This window comes from Poromitra crassiceps (genome assembly GCF_964638095.1).
Source record: "Poromitra crassiceps genome assembly, chromosome: 15".
NCBI lineage: Eukaryota > Metazoa > Chordata > Actinopteri > Beryciformes > Melamphaidae > Poromitra > Poromitra crassiceps.
The window spans coordinates 27,237,132-27,250,942 of record NC_139634.1 but is presented as its reverse complement, the minus strand read 5'-3'; the positions used below and the strand labels follow the sequence as shown (position 1 = coordinate 27,250,942).

General features: G+C 40.6%; 1 protein-coding gene across 1 annotated transcript in view; it reads right to left on the bottom strand.

Moving 5' to 3' along the window:
• The window catches only part of LOC310789917 (ecto-NOX disulfide-thiol exchanger 2-like), a 224,687-nt gene extending 211,547 nt beyond the window's left edge, over positions 1–13,140 (bottom strand). Inside the window, exon 1 of the mRNA XM_083651635.1 lies at positions 13,007–13,140. The gene's annotated coding sequence lies outside the window, so the exon portion shown is untranslated. The remainder of the gene's footprint in view (positions 1–13,006) is intronic.
• Between the last annotated feature and the right edge of the window lie 671 nt (positions 13,141–13,811).

Below are 13,811 nucleotides of genomic sequence, written 5' to 3'. Positions count from 1 at the left end.
GGGGATTAAAAACAGTTTCAACTTATTTTCATTTTCCTCTTTGTTACCCCATCACATTCGTTACATCTCCAAATGGGGAGTTTGTTTGTTGTTGTTGTTTTTTCTTCTTTGTCTATTTGTTTTCTTGCTTCTGTTGTATTTTACTTTGTACGGATTATTATTTGGTTTTCTGAGGCAGAGAGAGACCCATAATAAGCGCTTTCATGGTTTCTCATCTCTACCTGCACTTTACTTTCTTGTTTGCATGTCATATCCATTTTATATTTATGTGTGCAAAAAAGAAAAAGAAAAAGAAAAAAGATGTGTTTTGGATAATCCTACAAATATGCAGGCTGCTTCCTCTCATTTGTGAAAGGGATCACATTCATATTCTTACAAGATTATTGTTTGTCCAACATTACACAATACACAATACATCTCTGTATTTAATCTACGGAGTGAGCTTATTTGCTGGTAACTTGGTGCTTTCCTAAATATTTCCACAATGAGAATTCCGATAAATGATCATCAGTAGTATGTGGACTAAGTAGTATAAAATTAAGGCAAATAATAAGAAGTCTGGTAAGTAAGTTCAGAAATGTGCATCACTTTACAGTAATGCAGCCTTTAAAACCAGGAAAAGACAACATGTATGCCATATCACCATATTACGATATCCAAAATCTAAGACTATCTAGTAGTCTCATACCACAATATTGATATAATATCAATACATTGCCTTGCCCTAGGACTGCTCGATTAATCGAATTTTAATCTAGATTACGATTTGGGCTGTCCACGATTATGAAAACAAGATAATCGACATCAAACGATTTTGCGGCTCTTGTCGCTCTCGTTCTGTCTTGTGTTATAAATCAAGCGCACCCCTTCTTTTGCTCGGCCCTCCCCCTAAGCACACCAGCTCGAGTTGTGAATGACTGTCGTGTGAAGAGCCACGGGAGGTTTCTCCTCCCCGCTTATTTCCGTGGTAGCACAAGAATAAATGACAGAAGTCACAGAAAGAGAGCCGCTGGTCGAGAAGAGAGGTGAAACAACATATGTGGGGTGGAAACACTATGGTTTCGCCGAGTTTAAAGGTCCTTACACTGCGCATATCTTTCACTGTTTGTTCCAAGTCTGTGGCTGTGACAGGTGGGTAAAACTTGCATCGCAATTCCGTGCTGTATATTCGCATCGCTCTTGATGTGTAACCGATGTGTGACGCGAATATACAGCACGGAATTGCGATGCGAGTTTTGACCCACCTGTCAAGATATGGGCGGTCGTGGCTGCACCCCGCAACACGACCTCTCCCTCTTTCGTTTAATCACTTGAAATCCACTCACAAGTGACCATAGACAAGTCATAGACAAGTGGTCTATGACCAAGCAATAAACGCTAAACAAACAAAAAGACAAAGCCCCATCTAGTTACTCCTGCCACCGCAAAGTGTCATCGAGTCAGGACACTCTTTACAATGCGACCGCATATTCAACAGCTAACGAGCTCACAGATAAACATTAACAATAGCCTATTATAAACCTAAACGCAAGTCGCTTTGGATAAAACCATCTGCCAAATGAGTAATTTAATGTAATGTAAACAAACGTTACTCAATAGCGTTCTCATTTGGTTAGATTTGAGGTTTAAGGACTAGGCTACTAGTTCAGATGTTTACCAACACATTGAATGTAGATTAATAGTTGCAGTTGGTTGTGGCAGTTCACTGCAACATAGTAGGCCTACATGTACTGTATATTTATTTTAGTTTTTATTTTATTTCTAAATCTTTGCACTTTTATTTATTTTCACTTATTTATTTATTTATTTATTTTCAATTATATCATATTTATATATATACAAAGACATCCAATGTTAAAAAGAAAAGCCAGTGTCAATGCTCAATAAATTCATGATGTTCTCAATGTCAATGAATAATCGTGTTAAATAATCGTGATCTCAATATCAATCAAAATAATCGTGATTATGATTTTTGCCATAATCGAGCAGCCCTACCTTGCCCTATCCTCTATTCACTGTGTTACAGCCAGGACTCACCATACTGGACACACTGAGAGGGACTTTTTCAAAATACTGACCACGGTCACACCATGACGCATCTGCTCCGCCTCAAAACTCAATGTGCACTCCTGCCCGCCCACACAGTCCTCAACAACCGGCTCTCCGCAGCAAAGAAGCCAATAACAGTAAGCAGAATCAATGGGGGTGTTAAAAGTATTGGCAGTCCAGCCCAGAAGCTGCTGTCTTTATTAGTGCGCAAGAAGAGCGCTGCTCTCCAGCTTGGCAGCTCTAAATAGGAGTGCATTGATCAGAAGGTCGACACAGGCTCAATTCAACTCTTTCATTGTCTGTGTCACTCCTCATTCTCACTCCAACAGCTGTCAATTATCTCCCAGGTAAGCTAAGGCCCGGCCAGCATCACATCCAGGCTGACACGAGTCATGAGCAGAATACAGTTGACACAGGAGGCAGGAAAATGAACCATCACTGTATGATTAGGGCCATATGAAATCCCTTTTATTTTATTTTTCCAAATTCCGTTTTATTTTTCCCCAATTCCGTTTTTCCCATTTGAATAGGGTTAGGACTTAAGATTTTGTTTTTTTGATGACTTGGCTCTCTCAGACAGCCTCTTCCACACTCAAATTGAAAACCAAGCTGTGAGGTGATGGAAGGGTCTCACGCAAGATCCACCCCCTCTCAAAACACCCCAATGCAAAACAGAATTATTTTTCTATTCCTATTTTACAATTATGAAACCATTTAGGTTACTATAATAATTAGGTTTACTTTTCTGCAATAGCAAATTCCATGATTCCGTCCGTTTTTTCCATTTTGCGGAAATCATATGGCCCTAACCATCACCGAGTCGGCTAAATCCTGCAATGGGCCTTTTTCACAGCAGCCATTTTGTGTCTAAAAGGCAGGGTTTTCCAATTTATGCCAAAGTTCTCATAAGTCATCACAACCGAAGGCTCAGTTCAACCCACAAAACAACATCCCATAGTGTGAAGAATATGACATTCATCAGTGTAATTACAGTCAACCTGCCTGAAACGCTCACAGCACTAAGGTCATCCTCACATAATCAGGTAATCAGTGCAAAACAAAACACAAGCACAACTCACACTCTTGTTCAGCTGATGAATTTGAAAAGTCATACAAGTCTCAAAATGCATCGTGTTTGAAGAATATGCTGCAATAAACTGTCCCCTGTGCTGGGACAATTCCACTTATTTTAAATCTGGGCCTGACGATTGAGTGTGTTCAATATTTCGTAACTTAATTCAAACTGTAGAGCTGTAACAGCTTCAGTTTGTGAGGAATGGAGCTGTCCAATACACACAGGGCAAACAGTCGAAAAAAACGGATTAAAACAAGTCCTTTCAGGACAATAACACTCAAACTACAGTTAAATGTCTTTAAATAGCTGCAACTGAACAATTCTCTGACTTTCAGTTATAATAGTAGCCTGATATCAGACTGAATTGCCAACTCGTTACACTCCATTTCCTTCTTCCGTCTGACATTGCCTCCACTCTAACCAATTTCCATGAGGGGAATCCTCCAAGGGAATTAGATTTCCACCTAACCAACCACTAGAGACCAACAACGCATTCGCCTGAATAGAATCCAGTGAGAACGCTAAAAAACATAGCCGCTTTGAATAAATGTCGTCAAAGCAAAGTGCTGGATCTAAAACAGCCTTGATAGTAACGTCTATCGCGGTAGCCATTATTATTATTAGGTCCGATGCACTTGACAGCAGCTTGATCCCGCCCATTGCACGGTTTATTGGTGCTGATTGGCTAATCGTTAGTCCCCACCTCAAACAAATCACAGCAGAGTACTTGAGCAGTCTAGCTCACGCTAGTTAAAATAACACATCCAATTCCACAATATACTCAAGTTTCAGGCAATGGATAATTGTAAATTGGATGTAGGCAGCTCCCAATGTGGTACTGCAACTTAGAGATTCCCATTGCCCATGTATGTGTTTATTAAACAGTAGTGCTCCCGGCTGAAGCCACATCAAGTTCTACAGTGAAATAAGTGATGACATTTTGAGCACAATTAATTGTCATTATGCCAAAGAATAGGAAAATATGGGTAAAAAAAATATAACTATCGTTTAACGTGATGCCGTGTGTAGCAGCCTATGTGTCACCTTCAGTACAACAAGCTGTTTGGCAAGGGCAGTTTTCAGACTTACTGGGGTATGAAATCCATTGACTTCACACACCTTTCTCAGACTTCATCTAAGATCAGTGTCCATTAAGATCTGAGGAGACGATTTACTGTACAGTACAGCGTGGACCTGCCGCACTTTCAGGTGAAAGCCATGTGGGAGTGATGGTGGAGGATAACGATTTGGAGTTGGCTGGTTAGACCAATTTCAAAGGAAATTCAATCTATCTCTGGAAAAGTAGGCAGTATAGCCAGCCAGTGTTCAGGAGGACTAAATGGAACCTGTTATCTAGCACTAGGCTATGCCCTGAAACCAATGCAATGTGCTTAACTTTTATCCTAGGGTGTGTGCTTAAAGGTCAGTGTGAATTTTTCATTCACATTTACTGTCTCTTCATGCGTATATTATATCCCATGTGGCACTTGCGGTATGAGTTTGCTGATCTATTTTTTTTTATTAGTGTATGCTTCCTGGGAGGCATAGACTGTATGCTCCAATAATGTCATTCAGCTAGTAGTACAGTATATTCTTGTCCTGGGAAGGCAGGAGGTTAACTATTTTGAGTCAAGTGAAACAGAAACTGACCTCTAGAGAGGAGGTGAACATAATTAAGTTGGTACGCCAACTAAATGTCTTCATCTGCATGATGTGAATACATCATCATTTAGACTTTAAACTGTGCCTGGCACAAAAGAGGCATTCACGTGATAAACTCTCACCTGGCTATGAATAAAAATACCATCCATATTCATTAGCCAGACGAGGTAAAGTAAAAAAAATGATTTTACTTTCATCCACTCTTCACTATTATATTATGAATTTTGGGGAATGAGAATTAACAAAGCAGAAAAATGCTTTTGCCATTTAGGCTCCCTTCTTATCATAATAAAATAAATTGAATTGGAAATGTAACTACCTGAGGAGTCGGACCATCTCTAGCCACCTCAGAAGCACCTGGGTCTTCCACCTCACCTTCCAAATGCATAGATCACATCACTCCATTGCCCAATTAGAGGACCTCCATAATAACCAGTGGAAGTCAAATGAGACTGAGTGAGAGAGGATTTATTTTCCCTGTTGTGAGGTTTCTATGATACTAAGTGAAGGGAATGAACCACATGTCAGTTGAATGGTTGAGAGTTGAGACAAACAATTAGGCAAGAATACCAAACTCCTCGAGGATAATTTGAAGAACAAAATTAAATAACAAATATGTAAACTTGTCTTTTTAACCTGTATTGAGTGAGTCACAGTCCAGTTCCTATTTTTGCTCAACAAACAAATCATGTCGTATTGTGCACAGACTAAAAATATACATGCATGTTTATTGATTGGCTCAGACACCAGTGGCACCCTCTCACTGTCTGCTTTTTCTTTTTTTCATTCCCAAATTCCCTTGAGGGTAAAAAAAAAACCCTATAATGAGAAATGTCACCCTTCTTCACAACAAGAGGGACAAAAACAATTGTGTTCATGACACAGGAGTTGTTCTCAACATGATGCCATCTGCCAAACTAAGTATGGCATGATGGTGATGATGGCCCCAGGCAGCACAAAAGTCTATTCTGACAGATCTAGTGGATGAAAATGAAATAGCATGGAGGCAATTTTCACCAAGGAGCTGGAAGTAAGCCTAAATAAAAATAAAATAATAATAATAAAAATAAAAATATTGCCAGCAGATGGTCAATGAGGATACCCTAATTATAAAGTTACTCCGATAAAGTAGTCTCTTAAAACAGGCTCCCGTAATTTGCAAATGCTCCCACCTACCCGTCTGTACTTCAAGCAGGGGAAACTTGGTCAAAACGGAAAGGGAAACTCCAGTGAAAATAATGAGCTCTGATTGAACTAATGAGCTGACATTTTGACCAAGTTTACCCTACCCTGCATGGAGTACAGACTGTCTCTGGAGCATTTGAAGATTGTGGAAGTGATATACTGGCTTGAGAGACTACCGATAAAGTAAAGTGAGTATTGCCTTAAAGGGATAGTTGTTGTTTTTTTATGTGGGGTTGTATGAGGTACTTGCCGACAGTCAGTGTACTATACATGCAATAGAATGCAGCTGGCGTGATCCCAGTTTGGAGAAATGGAGACCAGCCGCGTCAGGCAAGTAGAGCTCTCTGCTGAGTGTGAACAGGGTCATGAACAAAAACATTTAAAAAAACAGGGAAAGAAACATAAATGCCTCCATACTGCTCACCTGGTGTAATACAAGTCTCCACATGCCCTGAGATGCTGAGTTGACTTAAAAATACGTAATTTACACCATTTGTTAGCAGAAATCTGCACTGTAGCCACATTGCTCGAACAAGTAGAAGAAGTGGTGAGCACAACTTCTTGGAGCACCAACTAAACACAGGGTGTAAATGATGTCTTTTCAAGTCAATTTGGCATCTCAGGGCTTGTGGAGACTTGGATTATGGCTGTTTTTTTTACATTTTTGCTTATGACCCTGTTCACACTCAGCAGACACCATTTCTGCAAACTGGGACCACACCAGCTACATTCTACTGCATGTAGTACAACTCACTGACTGTATTCATGTACCTCATACAACCCCACATAAAAAAAAATCGGAACTATCCCTTTAATTGGGTTTAGACTGAATTATTAGTACTAGAAATGTGCGTGCTTCATGCAAATTATATTGCCATGTCAGTGTTTTTCCAATATCGTGCAGCCCTAGTCCTAGGTGTAATGAAGCACTACACAAAGCAGCACCAGTCACCACTGTTAATGTCTTCTGTGCAACCTCACATTATGATTTGGCTAGCCTAATCCCAAAGTAGAAAGCTAACCTAAATTTGTGTGCAAAGGGAGCAGGCTTTTGACTTTAGTTTAAATGTAAGCCGATTCAGGGTTAATGCTTAGGCGCAGCACCCAAGCCGTTTCTGGCACCAGCTAAGCCATATGAATGTAAAATCAATGTTGGTCCCCAGTGAACTACTTTTGTCTTTAAGCTTTTCATCTGTTGTTTATTCATTATATGTTATGTTCTGTTCTGGCTTTTCCAAATGCTACATAATATGGTAAAAATAATGGTGCAAAATGATGTGAAATTGCAACGTAAAATCTTCCAGGGAAAACGCTGCAAATGACAACATGCAAGGTGCCGGGGGTGCAGGGGGTACTAGGCCTTCTACTCTGTGATATATGGATAACACATCAGCAACTACTGCAGCAATGGTGTCCACATATGTCCATCATGTCCTGTGCTGTCAATAAGTCCAGCACTAATGCATCAACAGAGCAGGAGATCAGGTGACACTGACATGGTCTGCATTAAGTCTTATTTGTGCAAAGCAAGGTCATGGAAGCATCTGGACACTGGATCAATCAGACAGATTCATGAAGCACAACTTGCTGACACTAAGGATACAGACACTCTCTTATTCCATACTAGCTCCTGCAGTCAACAATGCAATCAACCATGCAATCATTTCCTCAACTAATTGTGTGTTTTATGCAAATAACAACTATAGAGGACAACAACAAAGGACAAGGATAACGTTTTACACTGACTTCAGGACAGTTGAAATTCTTTTTCGGCATGGTTCTGGGTCGGGGATGCCATCTGCTACTGTTATTTTGGTGAAAAACTGAAAATAATCCAAAAGTAGTGTAATAAGTAACGAGTTACTCTACACACAGACAGTAATATTGTAAAGTAACTTGTACTTTCAAATGAAACTAGTAAAATGGAGTATATTACACTTTGAAAGTACAGTAGTTTGCCCAACAGTGAGTCTTACTGATATTAACCATTAAAGCACAGGTACTGTGAGATTTCTGACAACAGGGGATCTGAGTAGGCCTTGACAAAAGCCATGCTGAGTTTTTAAATCAATGGGAGGATTAACATTTGCAATCAGTGGTGCCTCTTAGGGATGTCAACGGTTAACCGTTAATCGATTAACCGTCGCTAACGTCGTTGTTCGGTTATTGCTGTCGGTCTATCAGTTAATATTAAAAAAAAAAAAAAAAAAAAAAAAAATTTTTTTTTTTTTTTTTTTTTTGGTCTATTTACTCAATGAGCTCATGCCCAAACAAGGCGTGTCTATTTAGATGCTGAAATGTTAATGCTTTTTGTGTTAGAAATTCTAACACAAAAAGAATTTGTGTTGAAATGTTGATGCTTTTTGTTAATGCTTGTTAATGCTTTTTGTGTTAGAAATTCTAACACAAAAAGCATTAACATTTCAGCATCTAAATAGACACGCCTTGTTTGGGCATGAGTTCATTGAGTAAATAGACAAAAAAAAAAAAAAAAAAAAAAAAAAGATTTTTTTTTTTTTTTTTTTTTATATTAAAAAATTATGAATTAACCGATAGGTTAATCGATTATTAGCGTCGGTTAATCGAAAGTGAAATTAACCGAAAATTGACATCCCTAGTGCCTCTCAAAGCAAAACGGGTAGTCAAGATCTGGGATTATACCTGAAGACACGCATTAGTATATTGTTGGATTTAGATCTTCAGACCTGTATGACACCCCATATATGATTGTCGTTACCATTAATGACTCAGAAATCCTTCAAAGCTCGCTAAAGAAATGCACCTCATCATCATGAGCCTTGCTGCAGTCAGATGAGTGTCTTTGTGTAGGCGTCTGAGGTAATCATACCCCACATTTTTTAGAGGCGAGCTCTCCACTTTCATGTCCTCATCAAAGGCTGGTCTTGCAGGCAGTTAGAAAAGTGCCACAATGACAAGTCTTATTATTCCCATACTGCTTACACAGCACTCTTATTACTATCTCTCTGCTACAAATGAGACATTCTCAAATGTTTAAAGGCCATGCAGATACATTAGACTGGGGAACACATTTAATTGCATTAAATGTGAATTTATTTGTGTTTATGGATATTATTTTAGTACAGAACTAGGGATGGGTATCGAGAGCCAGTGCTAATCGGTAGGGGTGCACCGATCGATCGGCACGCAATCTGTATCGGCCAATTTTGACCTCAAATATGTGATCTGCTGCTGCAGATATTTCTTTATTGTCGCCGATTGTATAGCCGATCATGCTGCACGTGAGAAACATGAGGCAGCCCATTTTCATGTCTGTTTCATGATGAAATCCCGGAAAATGGAGTATTTTTGTTGAGTGAACTGAACTTCATTGAACTGGTAACATGGAAATCCCGAAGTGGAATGAGTTTTGTTCTTTTATAAACTGAACTGAGGGAACTGGACTGAACTACTAGCCATTTAGTTCAACACAGTCTTGTGCTCCAATTATCTCACACACAAAAAATCATGTTGGCGGTTTCCTTTAGCCTACAAAATATAAAATATTGATGTAGAAAAAAAAGAAAATGTGCTGCACTTTCAATTTGATGCATGAAATGTAGGCCTATATGTAAAATGGAAACTGTTCTATAATAGACTGCTATAGCTGCTTACAATATATATATATATATATATATATATATATATATATATATATATATATATCGGTGATCGGTAATCGGTAATCGGTGATCGGTTGATGATCGGTTGGGCAGATATTTCTCATAGGTGATCGGCAATCGGTGATCGGTGGCAAAAAACGTGATCGGTGCACCCCTAATCGGTACCGGTTCCTGACTGGTCAGTAGGAGACAGCCAGGACATTCGAAACTACGAGACAGTTGCACCGCGGACATTTTCTCTTGTTACACTGTAGTCCGGAAGTTGTCGTCAACACATTATAACCCACTTCTCCTTTACGCTCCTCTAAAAAAAAAACAGTTGAATTTGTTGAAGATTGTAACTGCACAGCATCTGGTAGACCTACTGTATCTATAGGTTAACTATCAGTGAAACTTTCATCTTCCGTGCGAGCCAATCTTTGGTGCTACGAAGCGTAAAGTGGGGGCAGACGGGGGAGGGGCATTCGGACTCCACCAGCGAGAACCAGGGCACAGCGAGACAGCGGGAGGAGCCTCGCTTCTCATGGCCCGGGCACAGCACAGCATTCACGGCTTGCCGCAGCTCGCAAAGCCTGGGTGGATTTAACAGCTGGAGCCTGGAGGACACTCTCAGTGTTCAAGAAATACATTCTTCATACTGGGGAAATACTACTACTACTATTACTACTACTTTTGTGACGTTTTGTTCGATATAAGAAAATAAGGACATCGCTACACCAGCTCATGTTGCATTTGATTACAATCAAATGGGCTGGTAGGCCTGGGTGATATGATATGGTTGAAATTATTTTCAAAGATTTTTTCCGATATGAATAGAGATCACGATATCGCTCACGTATGCAAAATCTTGTTAAATCCAGTTGAACTGAATGATAATGTAGGTGAAATGTCAAACAAAATAGAAATATGTAACGAATATTCCTTAAAAAACATGCCTCATTTTGTGTAAAAAATGCCATATGTACGACAACCATTTTAGGGCATCCTCCTACCTCAGAGTATTGGCTATCATTCCTCAGACTAAGCGTTGTCAGCTCTTGTATATCACAGTACACTGCTTCGCGTGTGCTCTGAAACGCCTTCAGTCCTCACACAAAAATGTTGTCGTTCCTCCTGCAAATTAGCTGTCAGTCATTAGTCTCTTAAAACAGACTGTATCATCTACATCCGGCGAATGCAGCTATATACAGTCTGTACGTTACACCCCCAGAACATGCACAAGGAAGTTGGGGAAAAAAACCTTCAGACTGGAAGGAAGTTCTACGGAATCCGACCAATCACGACACGCCAATGCGGCATATTGAATTCTGATTGGACTAATGAGCGGAAGACCCGCCTTTCTGCCGGCATATTGGATTCTGATTGGACTAATGAGCGGAAGACCCGCCTTTCTGCTTCCCATTCCGGTTGGTGCATGATTCTCCCCCACGAAGTACAGACGGTATGGCGGAAGCATTTGAAAATTGCGGAAGCCAACTCGTCTGTTCTAAGAGACTAGTCAGTCATCACTCCTCACGTCTCACACGAAAACGTTGTCGTTCCTCCTGCAAACTAGCTGTCAGTCATCACTCCTCACGTCTCACACGAAAACGCTATCATTTATCCTGCAACGTGCCTCAGTTATCACTCAAACTAGCTGTCAGTCATCACTCCTCACGTCTCACACGAAATTATCATGGGTAGGTAAAATAAATCGGATATATTTATGTGCTATTGATGCTGAATATGTATAACCAGGTCTCCTTCTTGCGTGACTGCTGTCATAGAGAAGGTGATAGCCACCCGTCAATCTCTCTCTCTTTCTCTGCTCAACACTGTTGTAGTAACTCCATTTTAAATAGAACTCACGAGCCTAAACGATAAAATCGGCGCAGGTCAGGCAAGGCGTGGGTACACACAAGGTTCACGTTGAGGCGCCCTGTGTACACAGCCTCATTGACTAAAAAGGACGCCTATTTAAAAGCGTGGGTAAAGGCAAGGCGTAGGCAAGGCTTGGATGCCCTGTGTGAACGTAGCCTAACGCTACATTGGTGGCAGGCAGTGGTGGGATTCTCACAGCAAGCCTTGAAGCAATGATTGCACGGTCCCCTAGTTGCGGTCCCCCCAGGAGTCCCCCTAGGAGTCCCCCCAAGACGGCGAGCGATCCTAAGCGAGCGGATCCTGATGCGCGTGGACGCGCTTCTAGAATGACGGGACGACTGTAGGCTTCAGAAATGGCACAGCTCAACTACCACTTGAGCTATCGAGCGGTATCGAGCGGTTAAGGTGTTGAGCAGTGTATGGTCTGGCCTGCTTAAGCCTCGCAAGGCAGAGGTCCCAAGTTCGTAGCCGGCCTAATGCTACACTGGTGAAAAAACTGCGAGCTGAAATCGCCAAATCCGGACACTCCTCTCTGAACGAGTATGCTGATAGCTTTGCAGGTGATATGTGTCTGTGCATGACGTCGGTTCCGTGCATGGCGTCGGTTCTGTTATATATATATATATACAGTGTGATACATGTCAATAATAAAAGCCAAGTAGGCTGAATTGTGTAACTTATAGATGACAACAATATGACTGTCAAAGTAGCACTATGTGCATAATGTTAATTACAAATGCTAACGTTACAGATACCAGGCTGTTAATACTAACAACTAAGACATTGTTGGGGGCGGGAAACTAAGACATTGTTGTCGACATTGTTGGTTTGGAGATGAACATAACATTAACAGCAGGGTGTAGCTGCCTGTTAACATTAGCTATCTGCTAGCTTACACTTTTGGATTCAATATCCAAAAATCTGTCACTCCCTTCTCCCTCAACCTTCCCCAAATTACTTCCGAAAGGAAAGGTTTGGACAAACACCAACAAAACCTGAACAAGTGAACAACCTGCCCAAAGATTAGCGTTAGCTTACAGTAATTAACCGGTAGTTATCGTTGAGAACAAAAAGCTTCAAGATCCCATGGCGCGCCACTTTTAACGTTATATAAGTTAACGTTAGTTACGTAAACAGTTTCGACGAAAACAAACAAAGTGCGCTCCAACGTTGAAAGGTAACGTAGCTTAGCGTAGTTTAGCTAATGTCTGATGCCTGTTGTGTTTGTGTCTGGGACGGCTGAAGAAGTAACGTGAAGTCAGCTAACGTTACTGCAAAAGCCAGCGAACTAACGTTAGCATTCATAGCTAAATAACGCGAAATCATCAAATGAACTACAACCAAGCGCTCTTGGAGGAGCAAACGTTAGCTGACCCAGAGCTGTAACATTAAGTTGGCGGAGACTTCTGGCATACCGTGCCTCATTAATAACTTCCTCATAGGTTCACTTTCAGGGCAAGCTATGCTAACTGATGCTATCAGTTTTTTAGCACAACGTTACGTTAGAGAATTCATATAAGGTTAAATCACCAACCTGGCTACAACGTCTGTCCACTTATTTTTGTGTTTCGCTGACAGTTTCCTCTGAAAACGATGGATAACGCAATGTTTCTTCTGCTCTTCTTGTTGGGTGGGTAACTATGAAAGCCCCTGGTTAGCAACAAGACCTGTCAAAACAATGGCGGAGCGCGAGGTACGGCAAGCCGGAGGTACGGCAAGCCGGAGGTAAACATGTGCTTTTTGTTGACGCAAATAATATGGCCCCCTATGGGCCGAAATGTATACAGTAGTAGGGCATTTTTGAAGTGGGTGTAGCAGCCTGCTGCTGCCAGCAGCAAGGTACAAATCAAATGCAAAAAAAAAAGAAGAAGATTGAAATGAGATCTGTGTATATTCAGCACAAATAATTTGTGTAATGTTTTCTTTCCCTTTTTACAATAAAAGGCCTAGGCAGAAAGACATAGGCTATAACGTAAACTCCAAAACATGGATGAGAGATAGTGTAATTCTCCAAGTGATTGATTGGACAGATGGTAGAGTTAAGTTATCAGAGCTCATACCTTTCTTTAGCTTGAACTGGCATTTTCAAAGACCCAGAAGGCACATTTCTGTCAGGGGTCATTATCCTCTTCTGAAGATGTCATTAAGTGCTTCTCAAAGGGGTCCATGGACCCAGCAAAAAGGATAATTTATTTTCACAAGAATTCCAACCATAAGTAACACAATGACATTACTATTTTGGTCATGGGTTTCATACACTTTCTGTAATAAAACATCTAAAAGTGTGATGAACCTCCAACTCTATTTATCCAGCCCCTAATGGATACCAGGCTAATCAG